Below are 27,599 nucleotides of genomic sequence, written 5' to 3'. Positions count from 1 at the left end.
TGTAACAGCGCCCTCCATAGCCTATTCGCCAGCCCTCCTACCTATCCTTGTCTGTAGACAAAAGGCCTTCTTAGGTACATTACCCCCAAATCAAGGGTTCAGTTATTATCTGCATATTATCACCTTCATGAATCCATCAATTCCCTCTGTCCCTATGAAAAGAAGATTCCCCAAGGATTTGAGGTGTTTTACGCTATTAAAAGAACCAGCAACGTGTGCTGAGCAAATGAAATAAACTGCATTTTTAAGTGCTTGGGACAGGGTTATGACTAAACGTTCTTGATTGCTGCTTAAAAAAAAAAAAAAAAAAAAAAGAGCTTCAGGGGTGCCTGGGTGGCCCAGTGGGTTAAGCGTCCGACTCTTGATTTCAGCTCAGGTCATGACCTCACAGGATTGTGAGTTCGAGCCCCACATTGGGCTCCACACTGACAGTGCAGAGTGTTTGAGATTCATTCTCTCTCTCTCCCTCTCTTTCTGCCCCTCCCCTGCTCATGTTCTCTCTTTCTTGCTCAAAATAAGTAGACTTAAAAAAAAAAAAAAAAAAAAAAAGGAGCTTGCAGCAGAAGTTGAAAGGACAGAAATCCAGAGAGAACAGGTATCAGCAAATCATTATCTTGATTCCTGTGTGGCCCCAAATATAAGAGGTGTTAACCAACCTTCCCCCCCACCTCCCCACCTCGGGAGGTAAGGACGTGCACCGCAGGCCTGTTACTGGGGCGCAGGCCTGTTACTGGGGCCACTGGCCTCACTGGGTGGTGTGGAGGGTATCAGGTGCAGACCAATGAGATCCAGACACACCAGCCCCACAGGGCAGAGTCACACTCAAGTTCCCACATGTGCCCCTTCATTTTCAGCCACCCACTCACCACCCAGAGAAGACCATGTATGCCAAATCAGATGGCCCAGCCTGTAAACTGCAAAAAACAAAAACAAAAAAAAAACCCCACGCCGTGAGACACTCAGTCATAAAATGACATGAGAAACAGGGGTGGGGGAAAGGCAGGGGAGGGTCAGGAGGGGGTAGACACAGAGCATAAGAAAACAAAGGAATAAACACACAGGAAAACGTGGATACATTCATTATGAAAAATAAAACGGCCTCTATGATCCCAAACACCGTTGGTAAATATCCAGCTGTACGTACTGGCTTTTTGACCATCCCGTGATCAGCCCAGAAAATCAGAGCTGTGATAGAATGAGGGTAGATCTTCCAAAGAGTTCTGTAGTTCTATTTCAATTACAATATTCAAATATGAAAATTACAACGGTTCTTCTTCTTTCTACTCCCATGGTTTCCTTAGTCTCTATTAAGGCAAAATGTGAATGCAGTCTACCAAACCCACAGCTTCTCGGCAAGTTGGAAACTCTCAGAAACCTCCTGCTTATGCAAATCCCTCCCCCCAAAATCCTCCTGTTAAACTTTTGACCTATTGTGTCTAACCTTCCCAATTTTTGGCCGTGAGTGGTAATAAACTTAAAAAGTGAGGTTTCGATCACGAATCATAGTTCCTATTGTGACTGAAGTTTAAGTTACAGACTTCCCAGTTTTTTTTTTTTTTCTTTTTCAAGTGGCAAGGGCCTGCTATTTTTACATATGAAAACAGTGATGTGCCTCTTTTCTCTCCCTGAGGGCTTCCCATCATCTATTTATAGGACTGGAAGTTTTCCAAGCCCAGACATAATTCACTGTGCCATTTTCGGTGACTGGCAATTTTGGTTTTGTTTTTCTCTTATCCCAAGGGAAAATCAATTGCCCAGCAAATTCATGTATACCGCACCCTTTCACCCTTAGAGATCAGCGATCAGAACTGATTTTGGTGTCAAAGCGATGGATTTCTGGCTCTGAGCTGATGTTTATCCTCGATAACAGGTTTGTTGGACAAGTAACGGACGGGCCATCCGGAGGCAGCGGTTCGACCCCGTTTATGATAAAGCTTCCACTCACTCACTGGGAGGCCCTGAACTGTATTATCTCGCTCTCTCTGACCATAAAAAACAACTACCAAAGCAGCCGACAGAAACGTATTTTGTTGGTGTTTGAAAATAAGAAGTAATTCAAATATAATGGTATCCACGACTGCAATTACATTAGCTTTAAGCAACCGACCGGATCCATAGCCACCAAATGCATACCTGTCCCCTCATAAAACACAGCTCCAGCACACACTGGAATTAGGAACCAACAAAAGAACACGTTGTAGGGGAACTGCCATTGAGGTGCATTTCCCTGAAGCCCCATAATCAGTACACAAGCAAGGGCGGCCAGATCCTCTTGAGAACCCACAGCACAAGGACTTGGGGAAATCTCTTATCCAGGTTCCCAGCAGGGTCCTCAGGACTCCAAGAGGATCCTGGCATCGAGGCTGTGGGAAGAACCCCAGAGATTTGAATGAAATCAGGCCTTGCTCTACTCTAAGTCCTTAGGGGCTCAGGATCTACCCAAAAGGTACCCACACTTGGAGAACTGGGAAAGTCCAGACCCCTGTGTGAACCCTTATCAAATCTTACTGGAGAAAAGGAAGAAAGGACACTCAAAAAATGAGATGTCTTTTTTTTTTTTTTTTTTTTAAGTAGGCTTCATGTCCAGTGTGGAGCCCAATGCAGCGCTTGAACTCACAACCCTGAGATCAAGACTTGAGCTTGAAAGGGCGGGCCTACGCCAGCCGACTCCATCTTGTTCTGTGTCCTTCACCTTGACCACACCTCCTCCCCTTGAGTAACCCCCCTCACCTGCCTAACAGGACTCAGACCCTTCCCCAGGACCCTTCCCCAGCCAATCGGCTGAGGCCATAGCCATTACCTCACCAACTGCCCCCAGGCCCCAATAAAACCTTTGTCCTTTTGAAACTCGCTCTCTTTCCCTGGTATCTCACCGCTGCGTCGGTGCAGGTAGGGGATTGAGCTCGAGCTAGCTCGAATAAAGGCTCTTTGCTTTTGCATCGGACTCGGCTCCCTAGTGGTCTTTGGGGATCACGAATTCTGGGCATAACAAGCTGAGATCAACAGTCGAAAACTTGGGGCGCGTGGGCAGCTCAGTCAGTTAAGCGTCTGACTTTGGCTCAGGTTATGATCTTGCTGTTTGTGAGAGTTTGAGCCCCACGTGGGGCTCTGTGCTGACAGCTCAGAACCTGGAGCCTGCCTTGGATTCTGTGTGTGTCTCCCTCTCTCTCTGCCCCTCCCTCACTCTCTCTCTCTCTCAAAAATAAACAAACATTAAAAAAAAAAAGTCAAACACTTAACCAACTAAGCCACCCAGGTGTCCCCCCCAAAATGAGATATTTTAGATTTCTAAGACCAACCCATAGCAAATTCTTGGGATCAGCTTAAGAAAAATACAGGACCCTCAGGTCCATCATAGTCTGAACCAGAATCATCGGGATGATCCTGGTCCACAGACCTCCCTGCATCACAGCAAAGTCAAACAGAGGGATCTTCTAAGATACACCCCTTGCGACAGGCACTTTGGCCAGAAGTCCTCTTCCGTCCCGAGGCTTCTGGCGCAGTCTGGGAGCTGTGGAACCCTGGAGAGGCTATCAGCCATCTCTTCCACCTCGGCAGCCAAGCATCACCTTGGCGACACGCTGTTAGCTCCTCAAACACACCTGCTTAAAGATTCATGCCAAAAAAACAGAAAAAACTATTTACTGTAAATGTTAATATTTTGAAAGTTTTGTTTGCTAGTGTTTAAAATGTGAGGTTTCGGGGCACCTGGGTGGCTCAGTCGGCCGAGCGTCCAGCTTCGGCTCAGGTCATGATCTCACGGTCTGTGAGTTCGAGCCCTGCGTCGGGCTCTGTGCCGACAGCTCAGAGCCTGGAGCCTGTTTCGGATTCTGTGTCTCCTTCTCTCTCTGACCCTCCCCCGTTCATGCTCTGTCTCTGTCTCAAAAAAATAAATAAACATTAAAAAAAAATTTTTTTTTTAATGCGAGGTTTCCCCCGACCCCTCCCACCATGTTCTGGCTGCAATTGCTGAGTATTTCTTAACTCACTCAATTTTTTTTTTTCTATTCTGTTGGTCTAAATCAATCAAAGTACTTTCACTTCACCAATCCCTTTGTGCAAGGTCCCATAAAGGTCTGTGATTCCACAAAAGCGGGCAACAGCTTGAGTGCACTGGTCCAGTAACATCAGTGTACCTCCTCCGTTTCAAGCTCAACTTCCCATTAGAAAAAGGAAGTGATAGGGTTGGAAGACAGCCCTAAAATGCTGTCATTGTTATTGTGCACCTTTAAATAGACCTTTGTATCTGTAAAGGGTTTTGGTTCTGCTCACAAAGATCTTGTAGGAAGGTCTGTGCCATTAGGCCCATCTTTGATTTTTATCTACATCGCACGACGTTGTTACTACAAACTGGGACTAATAAAGTGAAAACTAGCCCCCCAAAGGGAAATCATAATTCTTTCAAAATCAAAGCCTTGAAAAGGTTCTTTCTATTCCTGTGTTCATGAAGATAAAAATTAACCCAGATGACACCGCCCGGAGAACTCTGCCTGTCGGCCAGTTTTAACACCATGACCTTTGTACTAACAATGTTTCTTTAAACACTGTTCTCCTTTGACATTTTTTTTATCTTCTGTTTCATTACATCAATTTTATATGACAAGACCTGCAAGGAAGAGGAAATTTTCAGAACAACTATGGTAATTAAGCAATATTTTGCTTAATTTTGACCAAGCAAATAGAGAAAGCTGAAACTAGAACACAGCTTGTTTTCAAAATGCTCATATATCGCTAATTCTTTCAGCAAGATTTTTGTTTTCACTTTGGGATTACCCGCTTCAAGTCCATGGTTTTTGTTTCTTAAAAAAGCAGTTACGGAAAATGGGCTGAAAATATTTTCTGCCTCTAAAAATAGACATCTTTGTTTTGAACAACATTCTGAACTTCAAAGTTCCGGCTATTCCCAAAACAGAAGAGACAGTTAATCAGCAATTTTTAAGAGAAGAGAGCTCAGGCAGGTTACAGAAATTCTTCCAGGAACCCCCTGGCCGCCTGTCCTCTGTCCACAACATCCAGCAAATTACAGTACTTTGTTAGCTCGAGACAACAAAAGAGACGTACAGCAGGGAGGGTGGGAGTGAGGCGGTGCAGAGGTGGAGGGCGGAGCTTATGGGGGATCTGTTCTACTAATAAGGCGGGGGAGCTACGTGATGCTCCAGGAAAAGGCAACCTCTATTACTAAGTACTTTTACATGTTTATGTCCTTTTGTGCAACAAAAAGTAGGTTAAAAAAAAAAACTGAAATGAACAAAATGTTAGATGCTCCGAAGGATGGCAGGTGATGTGTAAGTAAAAAGAAATAAGGAAGGGAGGAAACCAAGTAAGCCAGGAAAGCAGAATGAACAGGAAGATTATACTTCCCAAGCCAACGAAAGGTTTAACTGTCCTAATCCAAGTGCTTAAGATCCTTGAAAACAATAACCTTCCAGAGAGCAGATAGAAGTAGTCGACAAAAGAACAGAGGGCCGAGCATGTCAAGTCGGCACCATTCACTGGGGGACAAAAGAGAGAGAGAGAACCAAAATCATGAACAACCCAGATAGTTTAAATAGATAACGTTCTAGAAATAAATTCCTAAACTATGGCCTCAATCCCCCCAATTCACTTTATAGTTTCCTTTATATTCTGTGGCCCCTCTGTGGTTCACTAAGTGAACTAAGTGGTGCCATCCATTATCCTGCTTTATTTAGTAAAGGAAAAAATAAGAATTTTATCCTTTCTCATGAAGGCTTTCCTCCCACATTTTAGAGTATAATGAGGTTCACCTGCATGACCATGTAAATGTGGGGAAATAAAATCAATCGTCATAATCAAGAATGTGAAGACTGTGCCAAATCCATTTCACATAAAGGAATATGTTCATTATCTACAAACACAGGCATATTAACACTCAGACAATTCCATGGGTGTACTTGACATCAATCTGATGAGGGGATATTGAAAAACCCTTTTCAAATGTGAATAGCTGTATATAGGTCCAATAATATTGGAAAGGCAAAGCTATGCTAGGTTTTATGTAGCTTAAGGAGAGACGTTAATGTTATTTGTTTATTAAATAATAGTTTCCAAAAAAATACAAAAATATTATACTCACAAAACAATAAGGAAAAGACAAACAACCTAACAGGAAAATAAGCAAATGATACGAACGGTGAGTCCTGAAAAAGGATTTTAAAAAACTAAATATCCAAAAATAAGTGAATGGATAAGTAAACCGTGACATATTCATGCAACAGAATATTAAACAATGGAAATGAATAAGTCAGAATTACACATATCAATATGGACATAGCCCACAAACGTAAAGTTGAGGGGGAAAAAAGCAACTTGCGGGAGAATGCATACAGAATGGTGCCACCTATGTGCGACCTCAAAAAAATATTGCTTAGGAGGGACGCCTGGTTGGTTCCATGGGTAGAGCATGTGACTTTTGATCAGGGTCCTGAGTTCAAGCCCCACATTGGGTGAGCTTCCATTCAAAAAACAAAAATGCTTAGGAGCCCATGATATTTAGCCAGTACACTTTGGCAGGGCTGATCTGTCGTTTATGGCCAGCATCCAACACGAGTGGCAATGTCCACACACTATCGGTTGTGAAATACTTTGAAAATCACCCTTAACATTCGTAGGCAGCAAAATTGTAACGAAATGAATCCCAAACTCACCTCTGAGGAGGAAGGGGTCACAACCAGGTTAGCAATATTTTGTCTCTCTCCTAAGTAAGATGCTAAAGCACGTAAATACTTACCGTCAGATGATTGATAGCACTTCATAGGTCTTAAATAATATATAGCAATGTAAATATACATACGCCTACATAGGACAGCAAGAGCTTGGAGCCAGACATCTGGAGACAGCAGTTTTATTCCTGTTCTATCAATTACCTGTGGGACTGTGCTGTCCCTGAATCTTGGCTCCCCTTCAGTGAAATAAGAGGACTGGGTAGCATTCAGCTCTAAAATGCTAAACTGAATTCAACACGATGGCTGTGGATGTCTCTGCACTCTAACAAAACAGCCCACACTACTGCCTCTGTGCCAGTGGTATAAATTATGAGACAAGACTTAACTCCTTATGGATGGCACATACACATTTTAAAGTTACCGCAGGAATGATTTTTTTTTTTAACATTTATTTATTTTTGAAAGACAGAGAGAGGCAGAGCACGAGCAGGGGAGGGGAAGGGCGAGGGGGGGAGGGGGAGGGGGGAGGGGGAGGGGGGAGAGAGAGACAGACAGACAGAATCCGAAGGAGGTTCCAGGCTCTGAGCTGTTTGTTAGCACAGAGCCCGACTCGGGGCCAAACTCACGAACCGCCAAGACCATGATCTAAGCCGGTTGGACACTCAACCAACTGAGCCACCCAGGCGCCCCACTGCAGGAATGATTCTTAATCCCATCACCCTCTGTCCTTTGCTGTCGTTCATGACGATCGTAGACCCCTAACAGCTGGCTGGCTAGGTCTAGGAGGGGAAAGCAAGGATTATCAGTAAAGATCGATCCAGAATAAAACATACTTTGTATCTGGTTGTGCTTATAGGTTATTTTACATGATCATGATACTCCTAAGGTGGGGAAAACTGAGACCCTTAGCGTTAATGATTTATTCAAGGATATACAACTGTCAGGGATAAACCCAGGATTAGAATTCATAATTGGTATCTTAGAAATGATATTGTTTTCACTCAATTTTTGATCTCTCCTATGACAGACCATTATTTCATATACCACCAAGACTCATCGTAGAGGAAAGGGTTCCCCTGTAGTTCCTACAGTCCAACTATATTTAATAATTTACCAAGACTTGCACAGTGACAAAGCAAATAAATGAGCAAATCCTTAAATCACTTGGTAAAACATTGTAGATTTTTTTACATTTTTTAAAATGTTTATTTATTTTTGAAAGAAAGAGAGAGTGGGAGCAGGGGAGGGGCAGAGAGCAAGAGGGAGACACAGAATCCAAAGCAGGCTCCAGGCTCTGAGCTGTCAGCACAGAGCCTGACACGGGGCTCAAACCCACGAACTGTGAGATCATGACCTGAGCCAAAGTCAGACGCTTAACCGACTGAGCCACTCAGGCGCCCCAAACATTGTAGATTTCAGTAAGTAGATCACAGATTCTAGTATATAAAATTTTAAGAAAGCGCTATGACTTTTAAAAAATGACATTTCTTCTAACCATTTTAGATTATGATTTTCATACTAGAATTTTGAGGAAATTGTCCTAGGAGAATTTTTAACAAATTCAAACCTCCCCCAAAATAGAGCTCCTTTATCTTCTTTTTGAGTTCGTGTTTCTCCTTAACTCTTCACTTCCAAAGAGCCCTTCATTACTGGGCAATTGTGCTGATGAACAGGGAGTTCTAACTAAATACTTGACACCCAATCTTACCCAACCAATAAGTCTTAGCATTCTGACTGGCTAGTGGTAAAGTTGCCATGGGAAAAACAAAAACAAAAAACAACACACACACACACACACACACACACACACACACACACACACACACCACACAGCTGAAAATTAACAGCTGTGTGATTTAGAAGTTGTTTTTTCTAGGGTGCCAGCCAGCAGTGCAACTCTTTAGCAGGTATTCATTTGTTAAAAAGTTGCTGAAGCAAGCAACTAAAGAAACAGAGAGTGTCTCTGAAAGACAGATTTGGTTTCTGAAATAGCAGAACTTCAAACTGTGACACGCTTCCCTCCTCCAAGCTTCCCTTGTGACTTGCTAGAGAGCTTGCAAACTAGTTTCCTTTTCATTTCTAAACATTTCAGAAGTTTCTCACCTGAAGAGAAACAACCAGATTTGAGTTTTCCCTAAAGATACATATTTGCCAATTTTGTGGACACAATTTTCCAATCTGATCTGAGGTCACATCATTTCAAGGAAAGAACAGAATGAATTTCTGTGTATACTAAATTATCTTTGTTGTTACTTATAACATGTGCGATGACGCTATTAGAAATTTGTCCAGCTTTAAAAAACAAAACAAAGCAAAATGAAACTTGGGGCACCAAGGTGGCTCAGTCCGTTAAGCATTAGACTTGATCTCAGCTCTGGTCTTGATCTCAGAGTCTTGAGTTCAAGCCCTGCTTTGGGCTCCACACTGGCCATGGAGCCTACTTAAACAAACAAACAAACAAACAAACACACACCCTAATTCTAGTTCTGAGATCACTTTTTCTTTTTCTTTTTTTAAGATTTTATTTTTAAGTAATCTCTACACCCTATGTGGAGCCTGAATTTACAACCCCAAGATCAAGAGTCACATGCTCTACTCACTGAGCCAGCCAGGTGCCCCTGAGATCACATTTTCTTTAGTATATCTTTTAATTCATTAAAATATTTAGAAATTATGTATTTCTCTGTGAAAATAAATTTGCTAAAACATAAATAATCCTTCTGACCCTTTACCTCCATAACTCGGATTATTAAAATTACAAAATTTTCTTTTCATGGGATTTCAGGTTACATTTTGAGATTTCTAAGAAATATTTTTTTGTTCTCTCCAAGCCTTCTCCATGAAAATATCCCTGACCTGTTCCTCTAAAACACACAGAACACAAAACACCCTCAAAAAGAAACACCATCTAAGTCGTTTCCTCCTCATCGGTGAACAATTAGAACACTCCCCCCAAAATGTTTCTTATCTTTCTAATGATATTTTCTTGGGTGTACCACAACTGGAAATACCAACAGATCTTGAGAAGACCACTAAGGCAATACAAAGTCTCTGTGTAATCCTTCGGTGGAAGCCTCTCCAATTTCCTTAGTTGGGAAGCTGACCACCTAAGAGAGGCACTGAGATTTCTACCTGTTTGAAAAGATATCTCAATCTCACTATTTGCCCATTCCTGCTGACAATTTTCAGTGCTATAAAAGTGAAATAGCAGTGGGGTCCCTGGGTGGCTCAGTCATTTGAGGGTCTGACTCTTGATTTCGTTTCAGGTCACGATCTCACAGTTCATGAGTTTGAGCCCCGTGTCAGGCTCTGGGCTGTTAGCACAGAGATGGAATATTCTCTCTCTCTCTCCCTCTCTCTCTTTCCCCCTCCTACTCTGCCTCCCTCTCTCTGACTCTCCCCCCACTGGTGCTCAATGTCTCTCTCAAAATAAATAAATAAACTTAAAAGGAAAAAAAAAAAAACAACAAAAAACATGAGCAGAGCCTTCCCCTTTGTTATAGCTTGAAAGTAAGACCAAGTGAATTCTTACACAGGCGGCCAAAATTGTAGATTCTCTTTTTGGTACTAACGGTAAAACAGTAATAATAGTTAATATTTATTTAGTACTTAATTTATGGCAGATACATGTACCATCTCTTTAATCCTCACAAGTCCATAAGACAAACACGATCTACCCCACTTAGGAAAACAGAGAAGGAAAGTAACTTGCTCAAGATCATCAGCAAGCCACTGGCCAGGCTTGCTGCGGGATCCAAACTCAGTGTCCTTAAAAGAAACTTCCTAACGGGCAAGATATAGCTAACGTACTCACTTATCCCATGATTCTGTTAGAGAAATTTGCCAGAGCGCATCTATCTGAGAATTCAACAGAGGAAGTAATTAACAGATCAATCCAGTGACAGAACTAAAATGGACCTTTGCTGGTTTCAATTCTCAGCTCTTCCTGCCCTTTCTCCTCTTTAAAATAAATAAATAAGAGGAAGCATGTTTTTTTGCCCACTGTTGCAGCTAACTGGCAAACTTGTGTAATAAATTAACTAACAGAACTGGTTTAGCAACAAATGAGATCAAGGTCTCTAAATTCCAATCATAGGTACATCACTGATTTGAAAGAGGATCCACTAGCATTTAACTTAAGTTAAATTTCATGACAAAAGGCTTTCAGAACACAGTATAAAGAACTCCTATTTATGAAATCTCAGTAATAAACCCTGATACCAAATACTGAAGTGACAAAGGAAAAGCACAAACTCTAGCAACTCTGCTTAATCACTGCCAGGGTTCCGAGGGCTCAGAAAGACTCAAATGGTATAAACATAAGATTGTCCACAGTGGTGATCTCTAGGGACAGGGACTGCAGGAATGGAAAGTGAAAATAGCATGAGGAAGAGCTTTTGCTGTTTAATATTTGTGTTGTTGGATTTTTGTTAAGAACACAGACACACACACAAAATATGTGAAGAAACGCACAAAGTCTTACCAGACTTAATGTTTAATCTGCATCCACGAGCCTGACACTGAGAGAACACATTTCATCACCTGACACAGGGAATAACGTTAAGACTATCATTCTCTCTGCTCCTCTCCAACCCAACTAAAACAAGACTCGTTTTATTTATTTATTTTTTTTTAATTTTTTTTTTCAACGTTTATTTATTTTTGGAACAGAGAGAGACAGAGCATGAACAGGGGAGGGGCAGAGAGAGAGGGAGACACAGAATCAGAAACAGGCTCCAGGCTCTGAGCCATCAGCCCAGAGCCTGACGCGGGGCTCGAACTCACGGACCGCGAGATCGTGACCTGGCTGAAGTCGGACGCTTAACCGACTGCGCCACCCAGGCGCCCCAAGACTCGTTTTATAAAGTGTTCATTCACCCTTTCCTACCCAAATGTTTCCATTTCATCAGAAGCAAGAGGGAAAAAAATCTTGAAGGACTTCAACCTTCAAGCAGCTCTAAAAGGAAACAAGTAACAGACCTTGCGAGAGAAGATTGGGAGTGGAACTCCCCCGACATTCTTCAAGTAACAAAGGGAAATCTCCCAGTGAGAGGGTTATTCTCTCCTACTCTCTCCGCAAGGTAGAGACTATGTAATGGGAGGCTGAATGTGGAAATGATGAACAGTGCCACAGAGAGAGCAGTCTTCAGTGCTCACACACCTCATTCTTTCCAGGCCTGGTTTGCCTCTTGCTCCAAAAAGCCTGACGAGGAAGATAAAGGTGAGAAGTGCTTTGCAATGCAAGTGAATGTTCAAATAACATCAGACTTCTTCTGAACTATTTCTTCATCAATGAAAATACGATTTGCCTCCCATAATGATTTTTGGAGATGCTTAGCATAAAATCTGAGACATAGTGCACAACGCTAGCTTCTTTCTTGAAGAATTAAATTCCTAACTGCCAGCTAGGTGGGGCACACTACCCCACCCTACCACCAAGACCAGCCCTTGTCTCCCACCTGTTCCTCCTGTGTTTTCTCTCTCTCAACTAATGGCACCAACATTCTCTGCAGCACCTTGTTTATTTGTTTGTTTGTTTGTTTATTTAAGAATGAATTGTCTTTATTTTTTTTTTAATGTTTTTATTTTTGAGAGAGAGACAGAGTGTGAGCTGGGGAGGGACAGAGAGAGAGGGAGACACAGAATCCCAAGCAGGCTCCAGGCTCCCAGCTGTCAGCATGGAGCCCGATGCGGGCCTCGAACTCGTGAACCGTGAGATCATGACGTGAGCTGAAGTCAGATGCCGAACTGACTGAGCCACCCAGGCGCCCCAGGCACCTAATTCAGAACTCTCTCTCTTCCACCTCCTTTCAATACCTTCTGACTCTGTCCTCCGAATTTCTTCATCACTCAACTGGATGTCTCAAAACACCTTGTAATTGGGACTCCCTGCCTCTCCAATACGTCTTTCAGAACACTATCCTGAAACAGAGTTCACACCAAGCTTGGTTCCCTACTGACAAGAATATAGTCTATTTATGTGTTCAAACGTCCCCAAGATCTAACGAGGAAGCATCTATCGAGACCTCTCCCCCCGCATCTTGCCGTGAGCCCTGTGCTTTATTTTATGCTCTTCTTCAGCCTCCAATCTACTCTCCTCCATTCTCCACCCACAAAAGCCCTACTCTACATTCTAGACCTGGCTATCCACCCAAATCTAATGTCAGTGTTCTACAAGACTAGTGCTAACTTCCCCCAAAGTAGGCATTGACTACCACTGACTTAATGCACCTACAGCCCTTGGCCTGCCCTTCTTTCATTCTGGATCATACTAGAGTAATTCATTGACAAAGCCATCTCCCCCAGCTCCTAAAGGACAGGGGCCATATCTGCTCGCTTCTGATTGCCCCCTAAACACCTGACACTCAGACCCTGTTCATTGCACCCTTGAACTGAATGTAACTAGCATTTATTACAGTGTGTTCTGTAGTATTCAGCAACAGTGTACTATCCATTATGTGTATTACCTCAGTAACATTCACAACACTCCTTTAAGGTAAGGGGTATTTTGGCCTCCATTTTACAGACGAGGAAACTCTACTCAGAGAGGTTATATAATTTGTCCAAAGTGATACGGCTAGTGTATGGCAAAGCCAGGATCTGAACCAAAGTCAGTCTGACCTCAGAAGCCACGCTCTTAACCATTACATTATACCACAGCCATTTCCAAAAATCCCTCGTTCTTTTAGTACTTATACACGTGGGACTATTCCCCAAGACCAGGACTCCAGTAAATTATATTTTATCCTATCAGCACATAGAGGCCATTTTGGCTCTGCTCTCGTCCGGGGTCATAAACAAGCATATCGACAGTCTCCCAGATTCACTTTTCTCTTTTCCTACCCCCACCCCCAAACCCCTGAAAAGCAAATCAGAAAAAAAAAATAATAATTTGGAAGACAGGGACAGGCAGACCATCAAATCATCCCTTCTTCACGGAACATATAACATTAAGTCAGTTTATAAAGGTTTAACAGGCATGTATAACCTAAAGAATATGTTGGATCATTCCAAAACCTACTTGTCCTGCTCAAACCTGAAATCAGCAGCAGTAACTAAGAAAACACATAGCCAACTGGGAGACAACATGATGACTCATGAAAGGGGCAAGCTTACTTTCCAAGTCTCAGAAAGCATCACCAACAGAGTCTTGTAACCAAATCATCAACCTGTGGTTATAAACATTCTGGAGTTTCTTTTCATCTGGCCTAGAAGGAATCATAACCAGTTCTGGACTAAACACTACCTATAAAATTAATGATTACACAACTAAGTTAAAGCTTCCCATAATGAAAGAAAGTACAAAGACTACAAAGGTGACAGACTTTCTTTTAAACAAAAGTCTATTAACAAAGGAAAAATTCTTACTCAGTGTCATGAGATGATTAGAAAGGATATTCAAGAGAACACTTGTGACCCATTTTTCCTGTCAACATACAAGTGTAAATAACAAAACACACCTTTAACAGTTTTAAAACCAGAATTTACAGTAGGCATTCCTTTATTTTTTTTTTTCTTTCTGAATCACTAGTTCAAAATTTTGAACTAAAAGCTGTAGCATGCATTATTCTAGCAAATGATCTCATCAATCACTTCTCGGCCTTTTGGCTAAGATCAAGTGTAGCAAATGATCCCATCGTATGTTGGCTGTAACCTACCATAGTACTAACAGCTTCCATGCATTTAAGTTGTAGGGGGATTTTTCCTTTGTTATTTGGCTTGGGGGCATGGGAAGCAGTCTATCTATTTTGTTTCTTTTGCTTCAATTTATACTTAAGATAAAAATTACTTCTGAGTAATTAAATCTTTTTTATTTTTTTTAATTTCCTTTTATTTTGATTTATCTTGAGAAAGAGAGAGACAGTGAGCAGGGGAGGGGGCAGAAAGGGGGGGGGGAGAGTGATTCTCAAGCAGGTTCTGCGCTGTGAGCGCAGAGCCCGATGAAAGGGTTGCAACTCACAAACCCTGAGATCACGACCTGAGCCAAAATTGGACGCTTAACTGACCGAGCCGCCCAGACGCCCCTAACGAAATTGTTTTTTAAACAAAACTTAGCCACTTTCTACGTATGACCCATTAATTGCTGTATCACACAGAAGTAGCCAAACCTGAAGATCTCAGCTGTAATACAATCATCTTTTCCTCAAGGTACCCCAACTTGTACCGCAAAGCCAGAGCAGGAGGAAACAGGTGGTCTGTCTGCATGGATTAACTCTGCACACACACCTCCCCCGACCCCAAACATGAAGTGTCCTGCAGCCTGAGCTCTAACGAAATTGAGCTCTAGTGCCAATGAAAAGACTGTGCGTGGCACACGGACTAAGGTGAGTGGATTTTTGTTAAGATGTATTGTTCATCCGTAAATGTTAAATAGCTTTTCCTTTCTTTTCTTTTTTAAGAAATTTTTAATGTTTATTTATTTTTTGAGAGAGAGCGCGAGCGAGCGAGCACAGGGAGGGGGAGGGACAAAGAGAGAAGGGGACAGAGAATCCAAAACGGGGCTCCAGGCTCCGAGCTGTCAGCACAGAGCCCTATGAGGGGCTCTAACTGGTGAACCGCGAGATCATGACCCGAGCCGAAGTCAGACCTTAACGAGACTGAGCCATGCAGACGCCCCAATACCTTTTCAAAAAAAGCAACAGAATTGCTAAAAATGAATAGTGAGAATTTTTAATTTAAATACACTAAAAATCTGCCTAGAGATCTACAAACTTTCTTCTGATACCTCCCTCCCCCAAAACATGCCTTTCAAATTAAAGGTTCCCCTTCAAGCAAAATATTTCAATTTTGGCAGTATGTGGGTTTGTATTCTTTCTTACTCTTCTGCAATATTATCTATAAGTATCATGTATATGTTGCTATCATGATAATGAAGGTTTATAAAATATTCAGATAGAATGTACTCACTAATGGGGTGCCTGGGTGGCTCAGTCAGTTAAGCGTCAACTCTTGAATTCGGCTCAGTTCATGATCCCAGAGTCGTGAGGTCGAGCCCAGTGTCAGGCTCTGAGCTGAGAGTGGAGCCTGTTCAAGACTCTCTCTCTCTCTCTCTCTCTCTCTCTCTCTCTCTCTCTCTCTCTCAAATTAAAAAAAAAAAGAATGTATTCACTGATATATCCAGTATATTTATTTTTAGTAAATTTTGATAGGAATCTATGTACACGTCTCCACACAACTGTTCTGTTTTACCTTTTGTGTAAGTGAACTCCAGATAAACTGGATCTGTAATTTAATGTGTAACCATGAAATGCCTATTTGTGATTCAGTTTCATATTTCTCTCTAGCATCTTAACAGCCCAAATAATTTAAAATCTAATTACTTACGGATGAAATAATGTATGTGGAATTTACTTCAAAATAATCCAGCATGGGGGGGGTAGGGTAGGTGAAGGTACATACAGGTAGGACCACATTGGCAGGATTTAATAATTACTGATATTGAGTACTATTGACACAGGAGTTCATTTCACTATGATCTCTGCCAGTTAACGGGGCACCTGGGTGGTTCAGTCAGTATAGTACCCGACTTTTGATTTCCACTCAGGTCACAATCTCACAGTTTGTGGGTTCGAGCTCCATGCTGACAGCACAGAGCCTGCTTGGGATTGTCCCTCTGACCCTCCCCCCCACGTGCTCTCAGTCTCTCTCTTTCTCAAAATAAATAAATATTTTAAAACTAAATAAATAAAAATAAAATCCAATTTACTACTGCTCGTGTCAGACATAACTTCACAATTTTGAGTTTCTGTTTTACCCACATAGCAATTAATGTTTTACATGACACTTCATCAGTGCCAACACTCCTTTTATTATTTTTTTTTCAATGTTTATTTATTTTTGAGAGACATAGCATGACGCGGGGCTCAAACTCACGAACCGTGAGGTCATGACCTGAGCTGAAGTCAGACGCTTAACTGACTGAGCCACCCGGGCGCCCCTACCCAACGCTGTGAGGCGTTGGGGCTCCTGGGTGGCTCAGCTGAGTGTCTGACTCTTAGTTTCTGCTCGGGTCATGATCTTGCAGTTTTGTGGGTTTGAACCCCACACTGGGCTGCGGAGCCTGCTTGGGACTCTCTCTCCCTCTCACTCTGCCCCTTCCCGATTCATGTTGTCTCTTCCTCTCTCAAATAAACTCTTATGAAAGAAACAAACACACAAACGGTGGGGCAATAAATGCCTTGGACATCCCTGGCTACAAAACCCTCAGATGTGGCTTAGCCTTGGAAACCGTCAACTCACATTGGCGAACATGACACTACGTAGGAAAGCAATGGTGCCCACTGGGAAATACATGGAGACACATACAACCCCGTATACCCAAAGCACTTCACAATGGCTCCTAATCTAAATGATATGGGAGAAAACCCTTAATTAGCAGTGAGCTAACTTTAGTAAGGAAGGACTTGGTATTTTATGGACTGATATTCCGTGGCACAAGTGCTGTTCTTTGTAGGCTGGCTGTCATCTATAAGGAGGCAAAGACGTGAGGAAACATAATGAGGAATCATTGACACCAATACCGTACTTCATAATGAATAATGGATACAAGAGGGGAAACCGAGTAATAAAAACACACATTGGAACTAAGGTGATGCACTTCATAAATTGTTAGAGCATAAGGGGGGGGTGGGCAGGGAAGGACAATGGAGTAAATATCACATTTCTAAATCATACTCCTAGAATTTTGGAGCTGTGAAAAAAAATCTCAGAGATCATCTAATCCTCTATGCCAGTGGTTCACAAACTTGAGAGCGTACATCAGAATCCCTTGGATGGCTTGTTAAACAAAGACTGCCGCCGCCCCCCATCCCCGCCCCCTCAAGGTTTCCAATTCAGTAGAATGGATGCTGCTGGTCCCCAGAACACAATCAGGCAAGCACTGTGTTAAGCTCACTCCCATTGCCCTGTTCGCGTCTCCTTTGCAGGGTCACCAGTTACCACACTGGATTCCATGCTCCTCTGCGTGTGGGCCTTGCCCCTATTGGACAATTGCCTTTCTAAGAGCAAGGGACATAAATTTTCAGAAATGTTCCAGAGCCCAGATTCAATAAATATTTACAAGATAAATTAACTTGTTGAGTGAATGGAGTTTTCCCACTCATTTAGAGTCAAGTGTTTGCCAGTGTGTTAATATTCAGAATAGGGACACATTTGCATACCCGGATAGACAGAAGCTACTCAGTGACGACCAACAGCAAACACTGGCGATACTCAAAGCAAGACCAAACGTCAGCTGGAACCACAGCAACAAGTAGATGGCAAATTCTAGAGAGATCCAAGAGCTGCATCTCGGACTAGAGTTTTCTTTTTTTCTTTTTAGTTTATTTATTTACTTTGAGAGGAGGGGTGGGGGAGCAGAGAGAGGAAGAAAGAGAGAACCCTAAGCAGGCTCCATGCTGCCAGCACAGGACTCAATCTCAGGAACTGAGAGGTCATGACCTAAGCCAAAATCAAGAGTCAGACGCTTAACTGACTGAGCCACCCAGGCATCCCTCAGACTGGAGTTTTCAATCCAATATGGACTCTGACAAGCAGAAACTTGAGGTTCACTTTTGTCAAATGCGTTACTTTGACCTGAGGAGCTATAACCGAGTACTTTTCATCTCACACGCCATCCAAAGAAAGGAATGCTTCCAAACTCATGTTTTGAAGTTTCTCAGAGCCTGGAAAATATCAGCACAGGTGGACTGATTCCTTTTCCCCATCCACCTTCTTCCTCCTAATATTTCCCAGAGGAAAGAAAAGAAGCACAACACGCTCTGCAGTGCCTGTCTGGAGAGTTCTCCAAGTCCGGGTGTTCTGAATGTTCTAATACCCTCCAGTTTCCTGAAGTATCTTTGCATCATAGCAATGATCTGCTCCATGGCAAGTCAGCAGATTTAGTGTAAGAAAACGAACTATGCTGGGGCGTCTAAGCAATTCAGTCGGTTAAGCGCTGACTTCGGCTAAGGTCATGATCTCACGGTTCACAAGTTTGAGCCCCACATCGGGCTCCGTGCCGACAGCTCAGAGCCTGAAGCCTGTTTCAGATTCTATGTTTCCGTCTCTCTCTGCCCCTCCCCTGCTCACGTTCTGTCTCTCTCTCTCAAGAATACATAAACATTAAAAAATAATTTTTTTTAATTTTTTTAATGTTTATTTTTGAGACAGAGAGACACAGAGCATGAGCAGGGGAGAGGCAGAGAGAGAGGGAGACATAGAATCCGAAGCAGGCTCCAAGCTGTGAGCACAGAGCCCAATGTGGGGCTTGAACCCACACACTGTGAGATCATGACCTGAGCTGAAGTCAGACGCTTAACTGACTGAGCAACCCAGGTGCCCCTAAAAAAAAAAAATTTTTTTTTAAGAAAATGAACTATGTTCTGATTTCTGAATTTCACTACTTCTTTAAATATATGACAATAACACAAAGGTCAAGAGGAGAGTAATGGAAATATACTATTACAAACAGGGTTTTTCATCCATACACGAGATGGGATTATAACACTTGAAGGTAAACTGTGTAAGTTAAAGGTGTATACTAGGGGCGCCTGGGTGGCTCAGTCGGTTAAGCGTCCGACTTCAGCTCAGGTCACGATCTCACAGTCCGTGAGTTTGAGCCCCACATCAGGCTCTGGGCTGATGGCTCAGGGCCTGGAGCCTGCTTCCGATTCTGTGTCTCCCTCTCTCTCTGCCCCTCCCCAGTTCATGCTCTGTCTCTCTCTGTCCCAAAAATAAATAAACGTTAAAAAAAAAAAAAGTGTATACTATAAACCCTAAAGCAGCCACTAAAGTAACAAAATAGAGAATGATAGCTAATAAGCCAAAAAAGGATAGCTTTACTATATACAAAAATTTTCTATCCTTTACTATATACAAAAATAGTAAAAAAAAAAAAAACAAAGACCAAAAAGGAGAAAAAAGGAATAAAGAACAGATGAAAAAAGCAGAAAACATATAGGAAGGTTCTAGATCTAAACCTAACCATATTCATAATCACTTAAAATATAAATGGTCTAAACAACCCAATTAACAGACAGAGTTCATCACACTGGATAAAAAAGTAACACTCTTCAAGGCAGTGAAGCATAACTCTCCACTCTTTAAGCATGAGCTGCACATAGTGACTCCCTTACCAAAAAGTACGTACAGAAGGGGGAGAAAAAAAGTAACTTTACAGGGGAGAACCCTGACAAATAGTACCTCAGCCAGGTGATCAAGGTTAACCTGAACAGGGATAAGTCCTGTTTATATTCCTCTGACATGGTGCAATTAGAATACACACTCTGTTCAAGTGCACATGAGACATTTACTTAAAGAAATTATATTCTGGGCTATAAAATAATTCTCCATAAACGTAAAAGGATTTGAGCCACACAAAGTATGGTTCTTTGACAACAATGGAACTGAATTAGAAATCAGCAGCAGAAAGATCTCTGGAAAATCCACAAATATTTGGAAACCAAGCAATATACTGCTGGGTAACTCAGGGTCCGAGAACATAACAACAACAACAACAACAAAGTTTTAAAGTATTTTGAACTGAATAAAAATAGAATCACACCGTATCGAAATTTGTGAGATGTCACTAAAACAGTACCCGGGAGGAAATGTACAGCACTAAACATCTATACAGCAAAAGAAAAACAGTCACAAAATCAGTGACCTAAAGAAACTAGAATAAGAAGAGCAAATTACACCCAAAGGAAGCAGAAGAAAGGAAATAACAAGGATCAGAATGAAAAGTCAATTAAATAGAAAACAGAAAAACAAAAGAGAATATCAATAAAACCAATAGCTGGTTCATCGAAAAGGTCAATTAAAGTGACAGACTTCTAAACCTTGGCGCTACTGACGTTTTGTCGCAATGGTTTTTTGTTTAGAGGATCTCTCCTGTTCACCGTAGGTTCCTGAACAGCATCCCTGGTCTTGACCCACTAGATGCCAACAGCAAATGCTGCCCACCCCCCAACCCCTAACACACACAAGACATCGCCGCCATACATTACCTGTCTCTAGAAATCGCCAAGGGTTCCCAGCAGCAGTAGGGTAAACTTCAGCCCACATTTCCCTCTGTAAAAAATATTAACTCAAAGTAAACTGACCTAAATGTAAAATGAAAAGTTTATAGGTTTATAGGTTTATCTATTCTTTGATAGAGCTTTCCTAAGAGTTTTATAACTCTTAGAAAAAAATCTTTGTCACCTTGAATTAGGCAAAAATTTCTCAAGGCACCATATCAAAAGTACAGTTCATAAAAGAATAAATTGATAAATTGGACTTCATTACAATTTAAAACTTCTGATCTTCAAAGATACTGTTAAGAGAACATAAGACGAGGAACAGACTGAAAGTAACTCTTGCAAATAATGTATCTGATAAAGAACTTGTTTCTAGAAAATATAAAGAATCCGTGGGGGGTCACCTGGGTGTCTCAGTTGGTTAAGCATCTGGCTTCAGCCCAGATCTGATCTCCAGGTTCATGAGTTCAAGCCCTACATCAGGTTCTCTGCTGTCAGCATGGAGCCTGTGTCAGATCCTTTGTCACCCTCTCTCTCTCTCAAAAATAATTTGTAAAAAATTTAAAAAAAAAAAAAAGTGGGGCTCCTGAGCAGCTCGGTTGGTTAAGTTTCTGACTTCCAGTCAGGTCGTAATCTCATGGTTTGGTTCGTGAGTTCAAGCCCTGCATTGGGCTCTGTGCTAACAGCTCAGAGCCTGGAGCCTGCTTCAGATCCTGTGTCTTCCTCTTTCTCTCTGCCCCTCCCCTGCCCTGCTTGTGTGCATGCTCTCTCTCTCTTTCTTAAAAATAAATAAGTATATATATGTATACATATATAAAGAATTCTCAAAACTCAATAATAAGGAAACAACCAACCCAATAAAAAAAAATGGGCAAAAAATATACACAGAAACCTCAATAATGAAGATATATGGGTGGGAAATAAGCATATCATTAGTCATCAGGGAAATGCAAATTTAAACCACACTGAGAATACCACTACATCTCTAGTAGAAGTCTATGAAAAGCCTGACCATACCAAGTGTTGGCAAGGATGTAGAAGTCTCGCACACAACTTTGGGAATGTACAATGGTATAACCACTCCAAAACATAGATTTACCATGTGATCCAGCCATTCCACTCCTAAACACTTACCTTGGGGAAATAAAAGCAGATGCCTACACAAGACTGTATAATGTTCACAGTAGCTTTATTTTTAATAGTCAAAAACTGGAAGAAAAAAAAAAAAAGCCAAATGCCAATCAATGGGTATATGGACGAACGAACTGGGGCATATCCATACAGTGGAATACCATTCGGCAACAAAAAGGAATGACTCACTGATACACGCAGTGTGGGGGAATCTCAAAATAATTATGCTAAGTGAAAGAAGCCAGACAAAAGAGAGACCCTGCTATATGATCCCATTTACGTAAAATTCTGAAAATACCAACTAATCCATAGAGTCAGAAAGCTATCTTTGGCTGTCTGGGGTAGGAGAATGCAGGTGTAGGGAGGGGCTGAAAGTAGAGATGGTTTCATAAATCTACACAGAAGTTAAAAACATGGCGAATTTCACACTCTAAACGTGTGGCTTACCATGTGTCAATTATACTCACCAGAGCCAGTGTAAGAATTATCACACTAGGGGTGCCTGAGTGGCTCAGTCAGCTAAGCATCCGGCTGTCAGTTTCAGCTCAGGTCATGATCTCACGGTTTTGTGAGTTCGAGCCCCGAGTCAGGCTCTGCGCTCACAGTGCGGAGCCTGCTTGGGATTCTCTCTCTCTCCCTCTATCTCTACCCCTCCCCCACTCACACTGCCTCTGTCTCTCTGAAAATAAATAAATAAACTTAAACTAAAAAAAAAAAAAAAAGAATTATCACACTAAACCACAAAGTGCAGACGGTGTAAGATAACCATCAAAAAAGAGCATAACCTGCAATTCAGTGAAGAATTACAGGCTTTAAACCTAAGGGATTCTACACTATTCCAGACCCACTCCTTTACTTGGTAAAAGTAGGAAAGGGGAGTGTATGACACAGGTCATTGGTCGATGTGAAAGCAAGGATAAAAAGTGAACGCACAGTGAAACCCTGAACAACAGGCTGTCGCATTTAACATTAACGTGATTTCTTAATTAAGATGTAGCCAATGGGAAATAGTTCATAATAAGAAAAAAAAGGAAAAATGCTTTAGGGTTTCCAGTTTGGCCTGCTCCACGCCCGGGAAGAACAGGTGCCTTCCTCCCACCACAGTCCCGAAGAACGCATCTTTTCCAGCACTGTCACGTATATATTGTCACGGCTCGTCCATCGAGACAGGGCCTCTGTCTTTTGATGTTGGCATTATGGTCAAATGTAAGTGTTTTGAGGTCAGAGAGCCTGGTTTCCTATCCTAGGCTCTGCCATTCACCTACCAGGTAACCTCAGAAGGTTACCTGATGCCCAGTTTTAGAGCCTATAAACCGGGGCTCATAGGCTATATGAGGATTCAATGGGAATTTATCCACACCTTGGCCTACAAGGAAGGCCCTGCTCGATCCTTCCCCTGATTACCGCTGTGTCTTCACTTGGTCCTTTCCCACCAGCTGACAGTGTTCAGGCCCAACCAGCTTCTCCCAGTTCCAACAAATCCACACGCCGCCCAGCTCACTCCTGACTCAATGCTATTTCCACTGTCGATCTTCTTCCAAGTCTCTAACCTCCCCACCATCTCCCGCCCCAACAACATGGCCGGCTCCTTCTCATCAAAGACACAGCTTAACTGTCAGCTCCACAGAGAAGCCGTCTCACTAGTAACACAGAAGCCCCTGGTCTCGGTCTCAGCATCCCATGGTCTCCTTCCTTCTATTCAATGTTCACTCAACAAATAGTTCCCAAGGCCCTACCGCATGCCAGGCACCGTTCCAGGGTCTGAGGCTACAACAGTGGCCACGACAGCATGGATGGAGTGCAATCCAGTGGGGGAAGACGGACCATTCACAAGTGAGTAAAAAACAGAGTATGTTAGTTCCACTGTCATAAGGGCAACGGAGAGCTCTGTGCTGTCAGCTCGGGGCCTGGAGCCTGCTTTGGATTCTGGGCGTCTCTCTCCATCTCTGCCCCTCCCCTGCTCACATTCTGTCTCTCTCCCTCAAAACTTAAAAAATAAATAAATAAGTGCCATGGAGAAAAATAAATTGTGAACAGGGGAAAAGGAACGGGGGTTGCAAGAGGGGCTGTGATTTTAAATCTGGGGTTTTGCCAAGGCTCACTGAGAACACAATTTTTTTTTTTTTTTTAAGTTTCTTGATTTTGACAGAGAGCACATGCATGGGAGGGGCAGAGAGAGAGAGAGAGAGAGAGAGAGAGAGAATCTCAAGCAGGCCCGTGCTGTCAGCGCAGAGCCCTGACGTGAACCCACGTGTCATGAACTGTGAGATCATGTCCTGAGCTGAAATCAAGAGTTGGCCGCTCAACCCACTGAGCCACCCAGGTGCCCTTCTGAAAACACAATAATGAGGAAAGAAGTGAAGGCGGTCAGGGAGGGAGCCAGACAGAAATGAGGGCTGGGCCGGGGGCATTCCAGGCAGAGGCAACAGCAAGTCCAAAGGTAACCTCAAACAGCAAGGAAACTGGTTTGGCTGCAGAAGTATGAGCAAGAAGTAGTACAGCAAAAAGGTGTAGGACTGGGGAAGGAGGAGGACCAGACGTGGGTAAGCTCTGGGCCCGCAGTCAGGTCTGCCTTCCACTCAGGGATGGGAAACCACTGAAGGGCTTTCAACAGGGAAGTGTGCGATCTGATGGACATTTTAAAATCTGCAATTAGTTTGCTAATGTTTTTCACGTTCTGTGGATCTTCCCCAGATCTTCCCCGCTGCTGGCGGGAACCACAGCAGTCCCCGTGCTGTTAACTCCGGCACCTACCACAATACACTGTAGGCACTCAATAAATATGTATTAGATGAATGAGGTAATCTATGCAAAGCATTTACTGGTACAGAATAAGCACTCCATAAATGGTAACTATTTTTGTTTGCAACTCCAGATTTCAGCACAGTGGCCGACATATGGTAAAAGCTTATTTGAGTAAATGAATAATTTCGTGAAGTTATTAAAAATCTATATGAAAAACATATGATGACAAATTAATCAATTGCTTTTCACCCTGTTCCTTACTTATCAAGGCATGGCTGATTCTATTTTTGAGCTTTACTTTAAATTGTTAAGCTACCATAGGGGCACCTGGGTGGCTCAGTGGGTTAAGCATCTGACTTCGGTTCAGGTCATGATCTCATGGTCTGTGGGTTCAAGGCCCGGGTCAGGCTCTGTGCTAACAGATCAGAGCCTGAAGCCTGCTTCGGATTCTGGGTCCCCCTCTCTCTCTGCCCCTCCCCCACTCATACTCTGTCTCTTTCTCAAAAATAAACATTAAAAATAAATAAACTGTTAAACTACTGAGGGCATGGGGCGCCTGGGTGGCGCAGTCGGTTAAGGGTCCGACTTCAGCCAGGTCACGATCTCGCGGTCCGTGAGTTCGAGCCCCGTGTCAGGCTCTGGGCTGATGGCTCGGAGCCTGGAGCCTGTTTCCGATTCTGTGTCTCCCTCTCTCTCTGCCCCTCCCCTGTTCAAGCTCTGTCTCTCTCTGTCCCAAAAATAAATAGACGTTGAAAAAAATAAAAATAAAAAAAAATAAACTACTGAGGGCACTACCTAGAATAATCCCATTGTGACTCAGTTCTCTAAACATACTGCAGTATCCCGCAAACACAATCAGCACCAATGCACTGAAATGTCTGTAAAATTTCTAATTGGGTGAACTTACTCACATGATCTTTTTTTTTTTTTAGTAATCTTAATGTACAAGGTTAAGCTGACCCAAACTGGTTTGATTTTTATTTTTACTGAATTCAAATAAGGCTCAGTGAACTGAAACAGGTGAACAAAGAACTAAGAATTTCCACTTTTTATTTATTTTGACATCTCCAGAGTCTTTATCACCAAAAAAAAAAAAAAAAAAACTTAATGAGGATTACACCTGCTCCCTTCTCCCTCGTGGTGCTTTGGGGCAGGGGGCCATAATGGCGGGGCTAAGACCGTTTAGTAATTATCTCGGGAAAAGCCTCTGGAAGTCTCAACAGTTTTCCAGAAATAAAACTAAAGAAGGAGTCATGCATTCAGGTACAAAAACACGCCAAATATTCCATCTCATAAAAGGTGAACACCCTCTCCTGGCGATATTTACAAGGTCTCAATGGCAGGGACCCAGAGCGGCAAAGGGCCAGGTATGGTTCAGAGGTTTAATTGTAACCCCCAACCCTAAACGCGGCCGAACTCATCCTAGCACAACCATATAATATCTGCAAGGAGGACTTCGGAGCTATGGAAACTTTCAAAACAGCAGATGAAAGTTGCTTGAAATCAAACGAACTTCTAAAAAGAAAGAGATGCAGAAGTATAGAGCGGCTACAAAGAAGCCTCTCGGTTTGGCTCTGACTTGCTGGTGCTTGTACACAATCGTGCCTGCTAGCATCCAGCTCAGACGCTCCCTTCCATTAGGGGAGGGGAAAATAATAACTTTCGGAAATAACAAGCGTCCACAAAGGCAAATGTTACACGGGACTTCTCAAGCTCCATGTAATAAGGTGGCTCACGTAGTTTCGAGCAGCACCGATTCCACACAACTCTCCCCGCCCCTGCTTTTTTTTTTTTTTTTAACATTAGGAAAATAATCTAAGGAGGAAAAGGTGCTACCGTCAGACCCTCAAGGCAATTTCAGACAACAAAGACCCCAAACAATCAAAATGGAATTATAATCCGAGCAGTCCGAGCGGCCCCTGGCGCGGGGGCGCTTGGCTGCCGCGCCCGCCGCGGTTCCTGGAGCGCAGGGGCTGGCGGGTCCCCGCGCCCTCTCCAGCCCGGGTGCGCCCCGGCCCGCGGGTTCTCGGGGACTCGGGGCGAGCCTCGCGCCGCCCACGATTTGGCAATCTGTGAGCCGTTGCTCTCCACGTTCTATCTCACGCGGGGTTCAAAATCTTTCCCGCCCAGGCTTGACGCGAGGAAAGAAAACAATCAGCATATCCCAAGCGCTGGGGCCTGGGCCGGGAGGGGGCGGCAGGGGGGACCAGGGCCGAGCCCCCAGCGCAGCCCCTTTCTGAGCCGGGCGGACCGGCGGGCTGGGGCCCGGAGGTGACACAAAGAAGCCGGAGAGACAAACGCCACCCGCTGGCGCTCGCTCCAATCCCCGGAGCGCCCCGCCCGCTGACAAGTTTGCGGCGCCCTCCACGCACCCCGCTCTCCCCACCTGGGCAAAGTTTCCGGTGGCCTGGCTCGGACCCCGACATCGGGTCGGTTCTCGTGCCTGCTGTCCCCCGCACTCTGCTCGGGGACCTTTCCCTCCCTCGCCCCCGCCCCTTCCCCTCCCTCCCGCTCTCCCTCCCCGCCACAGCCCGCTCTCTCCGGGGCGCACCGGGGTGCTGGGGGCCCGCGGCCGCGCTCACCCGCCGCTGGCCTGGCGAGGGGCGAGGGCGCGGGCTGGGGCGGGCCCGGGTCGGCGCCCTGCTTGCCTTGCTCCCTCGATCGCGCCTTTTACTCGTCCTCCCGTCCGCTTTTTCGGTCCAGAAGGCTCGGGGCTCAGCAGAGCGCGCTCCGCTCCTTGGCGCTCGGAAAGCTGAAAACCACGCCCCGCGCCTTCCCCGCCCGCCGCCTGCCGCTGAGTCCCGCGCTCGCCGCTCCGCGGCCAGTGTGGAGCTAGCCCCAGAGCACCGGAGGCGTGGCCGCCCGCCTCCCACCTCTCAGGCCCCGCGGCCGCCGTGGCCTGGCAACTTTCTTCCCAGGTTTTGGGACGTCAGAGAGGGGGGCGGGGAGATGCTAACTCAGAAAGCAGGTTAACGACCGGGGGTAGAAAGAATGTCACAAACTCCCAAAAAAGCGTTTCTGCCGGATTTCATCTAGGAAC

The 27,599-nt window shown here is 43.7% G+C and overlaps 1 protein-coding gene and 1 pseudogene across 9 annotated transcripts in view; one reads left to right on the top strand and one right to left on the bottom strand.

Annotated features, from left to right (window-relative positions):
• Window positions 1-27,353, bottom strand: part of SYNE2 (spectrin repeat containing nuclear envelope protein 2) — a 342,419-nt gene extending 315,066 nt beyond the window's left edge. For 6 of the 9 annotated variants that reach the window (XM_040477354.1, XM_040477357.1, XM_040477362.1 and 3 more), the window contains exon 1: window positions 27,142-27,352. The gene's annotated coding sequence lies outside the window, so the exon portion shown is untranslated. Of the gene's footprint in view, window positions 1-26,945; window positions 27,030-27,141 lie in introns of those variants that run through there. The other 3 variants (XM_040477361.1, XM_040477355.1, XM_040477356.1) reach the window with 3 other exon arrangements.
• On the top strand, window positions 14,272-14,493 carry LOC121032539 (uncharacterized; annotated as a pseudogene).
• Window positions 27,354-27,599: the final 246 nt, after the last annotated feature.

The sequence above is a fragment of the Herpailurus yagouaroundi genome, unplaced genomic scaffold (genome assembly GCF_014898765.1).
Source record: "Herpailurus yagouaroundi ecotype Mexico unplaced genomic scaffold, PumYag 141, whole genome shotgun sequence".
NCBI lineage: Eukaryota > Metazoa > Chordata > Mammalia > Carnivora > Felidae > Herpailurus > Herpailurus yagouaroundi.
The sequence above is the reverse complement of the archived record's forward strand: the minus strand, read 5'-3'. Positions and strand labels throughout refer to the sequence as shown.